At 36.2% G+C, this 13,788-nt stretch overlaps 1 pseudogene; it reads left to right on the top strand.

Moving 5' to 3' along the window:
- Positions 1-10,944: 10,944 nt before the first annotated feature.
- On the top strand, positions 10,945-11,052 carry LOC145242638 (U2 spliceosomal RNA; annotated as a pseudogene).
- The last annotated feature ends 2,736 nt before the right edge of the window (positions 11,053-13,788 follow it).

Raw genomic sequence — 13,788 nt, 5'->3', positions numbered from 1 at the left:
TTTAAAAATATTGTGGTTCATTTGCATTTAAAAATATTCATTTTGATTTTTAAAAAAAAATATTGTTCATTTTGATTAAAAAATATTCATTTTGATTTTAAAAAAATATTGTTCACTTTGATTAAAAAATATTCCTTTTGATTAAAAAAAAATTCATTTTGATTTAAAAAATATTGTTCATTTGATTAAAAAAATAGTTTAATTTTAATATTTCAAATATTTTGCTTGTGTTCTGCTTCAAATATTCATAATCTTACATGCATAATTTTCATTTAATTATATTAAATAAACTTCAAGTTTACTACAAATCAAATCGTGTTCCTTCACTTTTTAAAAATGTAATTTATAAGTAATTAAAGAACGCATTCTAATCTTTAAAATCTATAATACAACGAAATATTCAATTGCTTATAATACAACTTGTGTTTTATTATTTTTTTATTATTTTTTTATTATTAATATTAGATGAGTTTCAGTATAAATCATCGTGTTCTTTATTTCAATCCAATTTTGAAGTTTTGTAACGCTGTCTGTAAAAATTACTGTTCATTATTGACAGTCTAAGAGTTCCACATATCTTGCTTGTTGGGACCTCGAGATGACGTCATTTTTTCAGCTGTCCGGCCATCTTTATAACGAAGGCCACGGTAAAAGTCAAGACGGCGAGAGTGATCTTATGATTATAACATTATGATTTGCGCGTGTGAGTTTAAATGACCAACTTATTACATTTCAACAATAAGAATCGAGTTCTTAAATGGAGCTAACATAATAATAATTATTATTATTATTTTAATACTTACAGACACTTTTGTTTCATCCTTTCAGGAATAACCACTGGAGGAAGTTACGATTACAGCCGGTCAGAATATTAGGGAAATATATATATATATATATTACATTTTCATCCCAAACAAGGCCATTGCCACTTTGATGTAGGGGATTACTATTAGGGATACAAGCTATAGGGGTACTATGTGGGGAGTTGGGCAGCAAGACGTCGGTTCACGTTACACTTGAACTTCTGCATGTCAGTACAGTTGGGGAAGCAAGAACCCGGAAGGGAATTCCAAAGTCTAGCGGTTGAAACTGCTGGAGTAGAAGGCTCTCTTACATCTAAGGATCTCTACTGAAAAGGGGTGGGATTTTACTGCTTGTCAGGGGTATTTACGGATATATATATATATATATATATATATATATATATTACTGCGTGTCAAATTATTAACGAGATAACATTGTTTTACCAGTTTCAGAAATTTATCGGTAGTTTCGTATGAAAAGCTTCGGAAACGTTGACAGTGCTGAGCTGATCGTACTGTGAAATGTTCGTACTGTTCCGCGCAATGTAAACAACTTGCCACCGTAATTGCCGAATCCACGGTATTTGGGGTGTGTGAAATTATTAAAAAGGCAGTTTGTTTCGTCGATAAAATGGGTCCTAAAAGTTGTTTGAGTAGCTCTGAAAAGAGTACTATTACAGAACAGCTAGCAAAAGGTAAAACTACCCTCGAAATATCGAAAATGATAGGAAGGTACCATCAAACTATGAAGAACTTTGTCAAGGACCCTACAAAGGTATGTAAGAGAGCTTATAAAGATAAATCTAGAGTTGTTTCACGCCGTTCTCTACTTCAAATACACGTGAAGTTGTTAAGAACCCTGGGCAGAAAGTCGAGAAATCTTTGACCAAGCCGGATTGAAGAATGTCTAAAAAATACTCGATGTCGCCTTTTGAAAGAAGTGGCAAAGTCTGTTAAACCTGTGACAAAGCCCCCGTTAAACAACATCACATACAAAACCGATTGAAATGGGCAGAGGACAACATGAAAACGGATTTTTCCAAAAATTTTGGTTTACGGATGAAGTGCATATCACTCTTAATGGCCCAGATGGCTGGAGCAAGGGATGGGTCCTAGATGGACGAATCGTCATCAGCGTTTAAGGCGCCAACAAGGTGGTGGTGGGATAATGATTGGAGTCCCAGAAGGCGTAAAAATTACGTCAAATACTTACATAGCTTTTCTGAAGAAGCACTTTGAACCATAGCTGAAGAAGCAAAGTTTGACGTTCCGAAAAACCATTATTTTTATGCATGATAATGCTCCTCGCATGCTGCAAACAAAATCAATGAGTATTTGTACCAACTGGGGTTCTCTGGGCTACGGAAGATGGAGTGGCCTGCACCAGATTTGAACCCAATTGAGAACCTTTGGAGTATCATGAAGCGACGCCTCGATGCAAGTGGACGCCAACTTAAGAGCAAAGATGAGTTGTGGGATGCTCTACAAGAGGTATCAAAATTTCATGGATTTTTATTCACTCGTTCCTTAAATATTTTTTTTTTAATGTAAACTTGTTAATAATTTGATACGCAGATATATATATATATATATATATATATATATATATAATCATCGTGTTCTTTCTTTATTTCAATCCAATTTTGAAGTTTTGTAACGCTGTCTGTAAAAATTAGTGACTTTCCAGGGTATATATATATATATATATATATATATATATAATCATCGTGTTCTTTCTTTATTTCAATCCAATTTTGAAGTTTTGTAACGCTGTCTGTAAAAATTAGTGACTTTCCAGGGTATATATATATATATATATATATATATATATATCCTGGAAAGTCACTTCTACTTAATTTTTATCAGTTTTAAAATAGTCTGTTATTCTGAAAAACAGCCAAGTTCGTTTGCATAAAAAGATGCGACTATTTAAAAATGCGACGATAATTGCAGAGGAATTGCAATATTTATTAAACAAGTGCGACGACTTATTTTTAATGTAAAAAAGTTTATAATATTAATAACAAATGATCGGTGAATTTTCCTTTTTGCCTTCCCCGGCCAAAGGTAAATGGGGGGGGGGGTGAATAGCGTGGCCCAGCTTTGGAATTCTGGAGATTAATTTAACATAGATTAATACTTTTGGGTTTGAAACGATTTTCATTGGTTGAAACTATTTCGCACGATCAAGAGTGCGTTTGTTTGTTGCATTTTTTTTTTTTTTTTTTTTTATTTGCACAACTTTAATTAATCTGGATTGACATATTTATTTGGGCTCCTTATTCCATACTTTTTTCCAAATTTATTTCCAGCTATGTCGTTGGAATTTAATATTTAAGCACTTTCAGCTATTTTATTGGTCATATTTCGGATTTATTTAGCAAAAGAGAATGGCAAATTTAAGAAGCGTTCGTACAGGTAGAGAATTCATAGTGGACCATGTGTTCACACTACAACAAATTCCGGATTTTGACTGGAATTTTACTTCCATTTTACCAAAGGTGATAAAAAATGAAGCCCATTTTGCAGCTTCATTAATAGCTAATTCGAGTACATGTAAGCATGTGAAATACTCAGAATTTTGATATAAAAAAAATGGTTGCCATTGGAAATGCAACAATGTCTGTCAACAATGGCCATACGTTGGAACAGATACATTGAGAGCATTGCCAAGGCCGCTGCGAAAAAGGTGGACTCTCTAGAACAGGTGGGCTCTCGCTAGAAAGTTACTTATGCCTGAAATTATCCTGTATATCTACAAGGCCACCATTCTCCCATGTATGGAGTATTGTTGTCACACTTGGGCTGGTGCATCTGCTACTTGTCTCTCGCTCCTAGACAAGGTTCAAAAGAGAGTCGCCAACCTAATAGGTCCTAAACTGTCATCTAAGCTCCAACCTCTGTACCATCGACGAAATGTTGCATCCCTCTGCCTGTTTTACAAGTATTTTATTGGTGGATGCTCTGACGAGCTACAAGCTCTTGTATCTCCTCGACGTAAAAACCTCTGATAAACCCGACAAGCAGCAAAGTCCCACCCCTACGTAGTAGATATCCCTGTATGTAAGAAAGCCTTTTACGCTAATAGTTTCTTCCCCAGAACTGCTAGACTCTGGAACTCCCTTCCGGGTTCATGTTTTCCCAACTGTACTGACATGCAAAAGTTCAAGTGTAATGTGAATAGACATCTTGCTGCTCAACTCCCTACATAGTACGCCTGCAACTTATGTCCCTGATAGTAGTCCCCTACATCAAAGTGGCACTGTGCCTTGTTTAGGGTGAAAATAGATTTTTTTTAAATAATAAAATAAGAGTCTTTCTTAAAAAAAAAAAAATGTTAATTAAAAAAAAAAAAGTACTTTAAACTTAAGACAGATAATAATACTGTTGTATTTATGGAGTGTAGCTGTTTACTTTGCTTCACCACGAGGGCAGAGTTAGACACCAAGGTCGTTTTTTATTGTGGAGAAAATAACAAAAATTAAAATTGCCTCAGTCGTGAAGGATTTCTCCTCCATTAACCGAGAACAAAAAAGTGAAGTGCAGCAATGCAAACTTCGACGTCGTATGACGCGCAATCGTTGACTGGATGAAATTCGTCGGAGATTTGTGAGAAAGACTCGTCAAACAAGCCGTTATGTCTTGAAGGGTCACATGAAAATGGTACTGCTAAAGTAGTAGAGATAGATGAGTATTTTTCTTCAAGAGGAAATATAATCGAGGAACAATTAGAACCGGCCCTCGGGTGCTTGAAGCAATGGAGAGAGAGAGAGAGAGAGTAATAGATGCAAACAAAAACAAGTGAAGCATGCATGGTCCCCCGTGAGTGCGCAGTCAACGAGGCATAAAAAATGACTAAGTTCAGCATTTGCCACTCACCCCACTTTAGCCCCAAAAGTCTCCAGGTGACGTCAAATCCTGGAGAAAATGAACAAACAGTGCAGTTTTAGGCCTTAACATATGTAAATTTGAGTTCTACAGCATACAAAAAAAGAAATGACTAAGTTCATCATTTGACCCCCCCCCTCATTCAACCCCAAAAGTCCCCAAGGCCTTAACATATTTAAATTTGAGTTCATCACCATGCAAAACTGCTAAATAGACATACGCAGAAAATTTTGCACAAATATGGTAAAATAGTCCCAAAAATAGAGTGTTTTTATTATCCCTAAAAGAGCCCCTGGAGCACACCCAAGACTTATCACGAAGTATAGACAAACAAAATTATATAGAAATTAGTTAGTTACAACTTTTCAGACAGTTTTATAAAATCCAAGGCATCAATTTTTTTTTAATAAGCACAAAAGTGTCCATTTTAGCCATTTTAACCCGAAAGGCATCTCTAGGGGAAGCAACCGGCGTTTTCCCGGAAAATCCGTTCTGTTACTTTTTTTTACTCATATTATGTTTAATGTTAGTGCAAAAATTCCAAGGCGTAGTTATTGAGAAAAGTGCGGACAGACGAACAGAGAAGGGTGAATGAACAGGTCCAGTCCACCCTCTTTTTGTCGGGAACCAAGAAAAAAAAAAAAAAAACAGAAGTAGAAAGAAGGAACCGGGGAAACATTATTCCAGTGATTCGTTAGTAAATTTTGCCGGGAATAAGAGTAATATCGGATGATTGTGCAGCATATGATGGGCTGGAAACCTCTGAGAGTGGAATTTATCAGCATGTCACAGCTGTCCACGAGAAGAACTTTCTCAATCCTGATGACGACGCGGTCCATATGCAAACTATCGAAGGTTAGCTTTTTTTATTTGTTTGTTTGTTTGTTTTTGTTGTTTTTTTTGTTTTGTCTTTTTTAACGTTTCCAAATAATAAACAACAAAATTTATGTTTCATTATTAAAGATTAACGTACGTTTAAAAATAAAATTTATATTTTTATGCAGATTTGTGGTCGCATACAAAAAGACACGTCAGGAGATTGTTTGGGTACATCAGAAGAAATGTTCCATGTTATATGTCAACACTCGAGCCCACACGTTGTATGCAGATAGTCGCAAGGAAACAAAGACAAGGAAAAAATGGGACTCATGTTCCTCCCACCCAGTTAGAACAACAGAAATTTATTTGCAGATACGTCCAGAAATAACGCCTTGTCTCTTGTTCAAATCTTCTCATACTGGTGCTCTGTCTTTGTCCGGCCATGTTTGTCCGGCGATGTCGTTCTCGGACCACATGTGTGACACGTCTATTTCTGTCCTTCTCCGACCACGTTTTTTTTCTCCTTCTTACTCGCTGTGACGTCATTTCGCACAAGGCTCGGTCATTTGCATATGTTGTCTGTTGCTGCCATACGCGCGTTCGAGCACTGTTACATCTGCACCTGATGGAGTTCTTGTGGCAGAGACAAGAAACTGAACAAATATTCCCAAGAATATTGAATTGTATCAGGAACCAATATTGTTTTATGTAAAATATGAAAATTTGAACATATCGTTCAGTAAAATAGAGTTATCTCCCATGAACCAATAACGATGATTGCAAAAGCGCCCACTATTTTTCAATATCTTGTTTTAGTGGCTAATTTCTGTGCAGTAAACAATCTGTGGTGTATTGAAAATATATATACTGCTCGGTTAAAGTAGGTTTTAGGTGCGTAAATTAACACTTAAATAAACCATAAAAAGCTATTTTTTAATTGTTTTTAGTTTATTATTACTGAGCCAATGCACAAATTGTCTGCTATAATCCTTAGCATAACAAGAAACAAATCCCAGTTACGAAACCTATTGTGAAAAATGAACTCAAGAGATAGGATTGGGAAAGAGGCGCTCTTTTACAATCGGTTACTGTGCAGAGGGAGATAATGTTTTTACCAAGAGATTCGCTTATTTTTTTATCTCATAATTTAGGACGCTCGATGCATCGATATTTTTTTTTATTAAATCAAAACATTTAAAAAAAAAAAGCTGCGACGATCTTTTTTATGTAACAAAGTTGATGACATTACTAATATAAAATGTAGTCATTGCGCGACTATTAAAAGAAACCCAACGATATTTTTATTAGATGAAAACATTTAAAAAAAACTTTTTTAATTAAACTGTTTGGTTATCCTGACGCTCCGCACTTCTTTGTTTACCTTGGAAGTGACGTCACACAAATCTTATAATACGGATGGCTACAATTGTAAAAATAATTTGTTTTATTTTTCTTTCATTTCGAGCTCCTTTTTTCTCCCGTTTGTTTTTGTTTTCTACAATTAATAAACCAGTTTACAAGTAAAAAATAATTTGTTTTACTTGTATAGTTTTTTAACAGGTGCTTATACAGTTTAATTAACCGTTTAAACATAAGTCACGTGCCGACATTAACCAAGCAGAAGAACTGTTTATTATTTACACCGCTTCCCACCAAATGTAAACAGGTAATTTTAAAGAATTTTCCGATGGTAGAAAGGAAGCCCCCCCCCAAAAAAAAAAAAAAATCGTGACCACAAAATGGGCGATCATTTTATGTTAAATTATTATAGAAAAGTGATCCCCCACTTTTTAAAACTAACATTTCTTCATATCTTGGAAACTGCTCGTTTGCCGTAATTTTAAACGTTATTTTCGTTTTCAGCAACCCCGAAAACCTTACAGAGTGGTAATTTTAAAGGAATTTTCGAGGGTGGAGTAATTCTTCATATTTACCTTTTTTTTAATTGAATTGTTAGGTGAAAGTACAGAATAGTTACAATACACCCTCCCTTCCCCATGTTAAATAATAGGTTTCTAAATAATAGCGTTAAAAAATAGCTCGGGTCGTAAAGTGCAGGACTGCAGCAGTATCTATAAAAGGTAACGCCGGATCGGAAAAAGAGCTCAAAATGAAAATAAAATAAATTCTCCGCTCAACATAAGAAATGGGAGAAAAAAAAAAAGTTAAACGGGAGAAGAAAGGAGCTCAAAATGAAAGAAAAATAAAACAAATTATTTTTACAATTGTACCTATTTACAATGCCTCCCCACGGGACAAAGTTAGACACCAGGGTCGTTTTTTAACGTGGAGAAAAGGTACAAAAATAAAAATTGTCTCAGTCGTGAAGGATTTCTCCTCCACTGAAAGAGAACGAAAAATGGAAGTGCCGCATCTGAAGAACAGATACTACACTTTGCATTCTAGCCATCTGTATTATAAGATTTGTGTGACGTCACTTCCAAGGTAAACAAAGAAGTGTGGAGCGTCAAGATAACCAACTGTTTTTTTAATTAAAAGTAAATGTTACGGTAAGGTTTTTAAAAATTAGTCTTTAGCCTTAAATAATACAAAGAATGAAACTAATAAAACAAGGATGAAATTTTTAAAGCTGTGGCGACTTTTTTTTTTTTTTTTTTTTTTTTTGTTACTGTAACAAAGCTTATAATATTAATAACATCAACATCTAGATTTTAACATTATAAAAAATGAAAATGCAACGATAGTTGTAGAGGAGTTTTAAACGCAGCTGTACAAGTTTCATCCTTGTTTTATGGAGCAATTTCATTCTTTGTATTTTTCAGGCTAAAGACAAAAAAAAAAAAAAAAAAAAAACTTACCATAACATTTACTTTTTTAATTAAAAAAAAAAAAAAAAAAAGTTGTCGTAGTTTCCTTTTTAAATGTTTTCATCTAATAGAAATATCGTTTGTTTTCTCTTAATAGTCACGTAAAGACATTTTGTATTAATGTTATAAACTTTGTTACAAAAACAAAAAAAATCGTCGCATCTTTCTTTTTTTAATGTTTTGGGTTAAAATATATATATATATATATATATATATATATATATATATCTCGATGTCTCGAGCGTCCTAAATTATGAGATGAAAAATGAACGAATCTTTTAGTAAAAGAGAGTTATCTCCCTCTGCACAGTGAATGATTGAAACCTGCAAGCTGAGACGTGGGGAGGCAAATTCGGCCCTGCGCGGAATTGCAATACCCGGTGGCTCAGCTGCCAAGGTATCCACGTTTGCCAAAGATGTCACGGTTTTTGTGTCGAGCTTCAGAGACATCGAGATCGTGTCAAAGGCGCTCACTCGGTACGAAAGATTTACAGGAACCAAGATAAACCGCAACAAGTCGGTAGGACGCCTGGAGTGGCAACGCCAACCTCCCAGCGCCCTTCAGCTGGACGGATGGCCCAGTTCGGATCCTCAGCATGTGGTTCGGACTGGGTCTCCAGCTTGACAAAAATTGGTTGGAGGTTTAGTCAAAGGTGGAGGCTGCAGTCAATTCGTGGCTTCCTAGGAAACTTTCCTTAAAGTGTAGAGCTGAGGCGTGCACCATTTACGTCTTTCCTTTCATCCGGCCATACTTTCCCTGCCTGCACAACACCTAACAGCTCTCGTCAAACTCTTGTCCTCGCTTCTTTGGGACAAAGGAAGACACTGGGTGAGTAGACAGGTCTGTATTCAACGTCGGTGTGAGGGCGGCTTGGGAATGCCGGACTTGAAGTGTCATCGAGACGCTGGCCTTCCTGAGCCACTATATGCAGGATGACCAACCATGGCACCCCGTGGTTACTGCCGCCTTCCCCGACCTCGTTCTCAACCCTTCCATCGAGAGCCGTCGCAGGCCACGGGGAGTATCTGCCTACATGAAAGAGTGCCGAGCCGCGCTAAAACAACTACCAAGGTCCAGTGACCTTGTGACTGCTACCCGTAGGGAACTCCACAGGGATCTAGTGAAGGGGGCCGCTGACGACCCGCTATGCGCGCGTTTGGGGTGGCAGTAGAGTGAGATCCGCTCCGCGTGGAGCTGGGCGCCAGGTTCGAGTCATCTGAACAATTCAAAGTTCTCTCTGACCTGGCGATTAGCCCGAAATGCACTTCCCCTCAACAACATACAATGCAGTTCTGGGTTTTTGGAGTCGATTGTCCCCGTTGTGGGACAATGGCCGTAGAAACGACTGATCACGCTTTCTTCGATTGCCGCAAACTCCGCCGGTCTGGTCGTATGTCAGCGAAGTGACGGCTCGCATCAATCCTGAGCATCCTCACCCAATTACCGTACCCAATGTTGTGGACAACGTGAGGCTGCCTTGGGACCGGGAAAGACAAATGGTCTACGTTACGATCCTGACTGTGGTGAGAATGGTGATTTGGACGTCGTCGAGGGGGGGGGGGTCTTTTTCTGATCAGGATCTGATCGCTTTCTTTAAACACCAACTACGGGTGAAGATCAGATGTGATAGAATAAGGCTGCATCGCACGGCATTTGACAGAAGATGGGTACATGTAGCAAGTCTGTGTGTACAAAGAGGAGCCAAATTTGAATACGTGTTCCTTACCTAGGTGTGGAACGCGCAGTTCCGTAAAGTAAAATTAAACAAGTAGCCTCTCAGCTAGCTGAGTGTGTGTTCCATCCCTCCCCAATTTGGAAGCCTCCAAGTTACCCACCCCCTCCTACTTGCAATTTTTGTTTTCACCTCTTCCTCTAAATTTCACCCATCTTGGAGAAAGAAATACAAACTAAGCCCCATCCCTTACCCACAAAATTTTCTTTTCTCCATTCACCTGCATCTAGAGGGCATCCCCACTTAGAGACTGACCCACAGAAGCGAGGTTCCTTTTACAAGCCTAGTGGAACAGGCAGTCTATCAACTAGACGGAGTTGGGAGGATCCTACTAATCACCTCCTTCCCCCCCCCCGCCGTCGACACAAATGAATTATTGTACCATTTTTATTGTTATCTTTTTTGTTTTTACACGTCAATAAAAATTGTTTTAAAATTGGGAGTTAAGTAGGACATCCCCCAATATGAAAGGGTGAATGCAGTATTATGGTGAAAGAAGATACTAGCTGGGAGAAACTTTTGATTTTGTTGTTCTGGAGTGACAAGGATGACCAACGATCCTCACAATCCCCCTTTTGAGTTGGCCATATGCCCAAGTTTTTTGTTCATTGTTGATTTTCACTGTATTTTTAACATGAATAAAGGATTTAATATCTCAAAGTGCAGTATCTGTTCCGGCAGATACTGCAAGCAAAGACCATATGTGGGGGCAACCCCAGATATAAGACCTTGGTCAATGTAGGGGCAACCCTTCATACCAATTGTCACTATCCAGCTCCCTACTCCCCGGGGAGTTGGTCCCCATTTCCCCTTTACTCCTCACTTTAAAAATCGGCCTTGTGCCTAATTTGCTCGGTGGGGGAGCAAATAAATACCCTTTTCTTGGCCTTTTGGCCAAGATCAAAGTGTAGTATCTGTTCTTACTACATGCTGTACTTATGTTTGTAACTTTTCCTTGGCCACATAGCTAATATAACGTTTCAAATTCCCTAAATCAAATAATTTTTGTTATATTATTTTGTTATTTAAGTGGGGGATCACTTTTCTGTATTAATTTTTCGGTCATTTTAGTTTATTTTTAAGAATTTCATGTCAATCCTACATTCACGCATTCATTCATTACACAAGAGCACGCGACTAATGGCTATTGGCCTTGTTATATTAGGAGTAAATAAAAATTTGTTGAATTTCTTGAAATCTTTTTTAAAGAAAACCGATATTAAAAACAAATATTGCATATTTTTCTATTAAACCTTTTATTATTTTAAATTTTGGTCTTTGCTCCTTTTATTGAAAAGGAATTAAGGTTTAAATTACATTTTTCAAGTAGTTGTAAGCTTCGAAAGACAGCGAGTTTAATTATTCAAATTTTTATCACTCATTTTTAATGGCGACATCTGACACTGCTACCCTATGGCCACCTTTCCACCGTGCCTTATATTTTCTGTGAAATGACTTCGATTCATAAATTTCAACGACCACAGGGTCTCCGTTGGTATCTATGTCGCCAATTTTAATTTATGCACCTAAAATGCATTTTTACCTACTGTTTTTATTATTATTACTATTTTAGGAACACAAAAAGCCATGATAATTGACATCTACTTTTAAAATTTATTCAAGTCAGAAACGAAAGCAATTTAATTAAAATTTTCGACCCATAAAAGGTTCTTCGGGAAAATCCAGATATTTTTTCATTCTCTATTACGTTCTATGCTGGTGGTAATGCCTGGAACATCTTCAGATGTTAATGAAGATTGAGGTTTTCAGTGACTGATTCAGTACGAAACATCAGTCACGGGTACATGTGTCAAAATAATAGAAAATTCACTGCTTTTAAAAAAAAAAAAAAAAAAAAAAAAAAAAAAAAAAAAAAAGCACTTGATATTGGAAATCTAAATTTAATGGTTTAAAAGACCAAATAAGTGCCAGATTTTTTTTGTAAATAAATATATTTATTTGCTAGATGTACCCGTCGTTGCTCGGTATTAAACGTAACTTTTTTTTTTTTAAGGAATTTAACGTTACATAAAAACAACGGAAAAAAAAACTGAGACATGTTTATGCTAGTATTACGTTATTTTCTAAACATTTCGCTTCTTTTAAGTAAAAAAAAAAAAAAAAAAAAAAGAAATACTCAAGCTGAGATCGAAACCAAATTCTAAAGACTATGAGCCAAATACGATAACCATTAGACCAGCTTGCCACATTCTTTAAAAAGTGTTTTCAAACCTCGGAAAGAGTTGTCATGAGAATTTAAAAAAAAAAAAAAAAAAAAACATTTGTCTGCATTTGATAGCTGTTAGATTTCAGTGTGCGGCCACATGGTTCGAAATTTGTAATTTGAAAGACAATAGCTCAAAATGTTAGATAACAGAATTTATCAGCCACAAGTTAACCAATCTTCCCATTTCGAGAAGAGTTAAACTTCAATCTAGAACTTGTCTGTTCAGTTCAGAAGCTAAAACCTCATTAACTTGAAGATTAGCTAGATCATATTTAAATAGATATTATCAGGTTTTCAATTATCTCATCATTACATATACTCTCACATAAGCTAAAATACTAAAGATTAATAGATTAATTTGCCTGGAATTATACTGAGCTATGAATACAATACAATGCTGCTAGAAATAAATCTACAATTCCTCTTGAAATTGCAACATATCAAAAAGGAAAGAATATGAAAACAGCCGTGTGCGTTCAATGCACCGGCCATGATAGTCACAATCAGAGTTGGTTATTTGAACCTGGCAATGCTACAACAAAGGAATTTTCCTTCAAAACAAAAAACAAGTCCAGTTTATAAAACAAACTAGCCTGGGTGGCCGTCGTTGTCTGGAAGGTGTGTGTTGAGCAAAAAAAATAAATAAATAAATAAAAATAAAAAAGTGGTAGTAGGCAGGCAGGTTCAAACCCGTACCGCGAAGGAGGAAAAGAACGTAAAAAAAAAAAAAAATAAAATAATAAAAAAATGACGTTTTTGCTGTTGCAACCATTGCCAACCCGGAGGTGGCGAAGGTTTAAATTAAGGCTAGTCAATCGAAAAGAGGGATGACTTCTGAAAGTATTAAAAAAAAAAAAAAAAAAAAAAAAAGCGACCCCTCTGTTTTTAGCCAATTTTTTTATATTTGTCGTCCGAAGGGTTGAGCTTTAAAATGATACCAATCTTGTGAAAATCCGTTGCCTCTGTCGAAAGTTTTAGGCAGACATACATACAAACAGGTGAGATTAATAGAGGTTTATTTTAGGATATTACATGTGGCCTTTGTTTTCTTAAAGTTCAATGGCAGACTTGCAAAATGAGTTTTACCTGTCCAGACCAAAACACAAAAGTCTGATTGACAAAATTAATTGTCTGTCAACATTCAGCTCTAAATCCAGTTTAAGTATGTGTGTTTATGCCTGCTTCCATATGCCCCCCTCCTCCTTGTCAGTTTTACTTCAATCTCTTTCAGTGTATGTATTTCTTTACAAATATCAAGTAAAAGTTCAATCTATATAATTATAAAACTCCAGACTTTGTTTGCCTGCATCTAGTCTTTGATGATCCGGCAATTCTTCCAAATGAAAGGTAAAATATATATACCTACACATAAACGAGTGTGGCTCAGAGGCTAAAGAATGAGGCTGGAGAGTTGTATGTTTTGGTTTTGATTCTAGCTGATGGCACCAAAGTCATTTTTTATTTTGATTTCACTACTATATATTAGGTTT

The sequence above is a fragment of the Euprymna scolopes genome, chromosome 2 (assembly GCF_053919585.1).
Source record: "Euprymna scolopes isolate OS-2025 chromosome 2, ASM5391958v1, whole genome shotgun sequence".
Classification (NCBI taxonomy): domain Eukaryota; kingdom Metazoa; phylum Mollusca; class Cephalopoda; order Sepiida; family Sepiolidae; genus Euprymna; species Euprymna scolopes.
Note: the sequence above shows the minus strand (reverse complement) of the source record. Positions and strands in the feature narration are given on the sequence as shown.